Source organism: Atta cephalotes (genome assembly GCF_000143395.1).
Source record: "Atta cephalotes unplaced genomic scaffold scaffold00006, whole genome shotgun sequence".
In the NCBI taxonomy this organism is placed as follows: domain Eukaryota; kingdom Metazoa; phylum Arthropoda; class Insecta; order Hymenoptera; family Formicidae; genus Atta; species Atta cephalotes.
Genome location: NW_012130070.1, coordinates 4,093,406 through 4,094,680, shown reverse-complemented (window position 1 = coordinate 4,094,680; position 1,275 = coordinate 4,093,406).

Below are 1,275 nucleotides of genomic sequence, written 5' to 3'. Positions count from 1 at the left end.
TTTATTATATATATATATATATATATATATATATATATATATACACATACATACATATATGTATAATACAAGATGCTTTAAACATCACATATTTCCTCTTGTAGTCTAAAAGAATGATGTTGTTTACTTCAATTAACATCATACCATCGATAACCTAAGTTAAGCCATTAAAAACTAGGGCTGAATTAAGAGAATTAACGGATAAGAATTCTTCATGAATACCTTTTACTGAAAGTAGAGCTTTATTTGATATTTATAGTACTATTATATAAAACACCTAATATTCAGTTAAATAAGATGGTGTAAATATAACATAGAACTCTTTAATATGCAATTACAGGAGGAAAATCCTATAAAAGCTGAAGTCGCAGTTGTCATACATCATACATTACTAATGTTAATGTAATATATATTATAATATATATATTTATATATATATATTACTAACATTAACATTACTAATATTGTTTCATTAGTATATTTTGAAATATACAAATGAAGTTTATATATTTGTACTATTATTAATTAAAATACAAGCCGTAGCAACTGTGATTTAAACCATTATAGGCACTTTTCTATGATTAAATAAACTTGTAAAGAAAGGCGCAAATCAATGAAATATTTACTATAATTATTTTAATTTTTAGCATCTAATATATATTATTTCGCAAATATAACGACTTATTTCTAAAAATATATGAAATGCAACTGATAGACTGACGAGATAAAGTCACGAAATATTTTATCATCTTCTTTGAACACTGTGTATATTTGTTAATGATGGTCAAGCAATTGAATTGCAAGGTGAGCAGCTATCGCTTCTTGTTTATCAACATGTCATTTACTATATCCTGAAAAAATATGTACCAAATAAAAAATTTTCATTTATCGTTAAAATGACGCCATTTCTTTTGCCTTATTCAAAATTAAAGTCAAATATGATTTTTAAAAACGAAAATATTCATTATCTTACGTTGATGTATAGAACATTTTTGATTTAGTCAAAAATTGAAGGAAATAATTTGTTCTCGTTATAATGTATCATTTCCATATATTATTAGAAAGCAATTCACATTATTATTCATAGACTCGTTTTGAAAGACGTTTAAAGAATAATTTAGTGACTTTAAAAAGTTCCCCAAAACTTCTCGTGTTTTATCTCGTGTAATATAATGTCTTTGGTACCAACACACATATATACTATCTTTATTTATATCCAATTCTCATAATCAAATAGTGATAAAAATTACAATGCAAATATCGCACATGCACCTG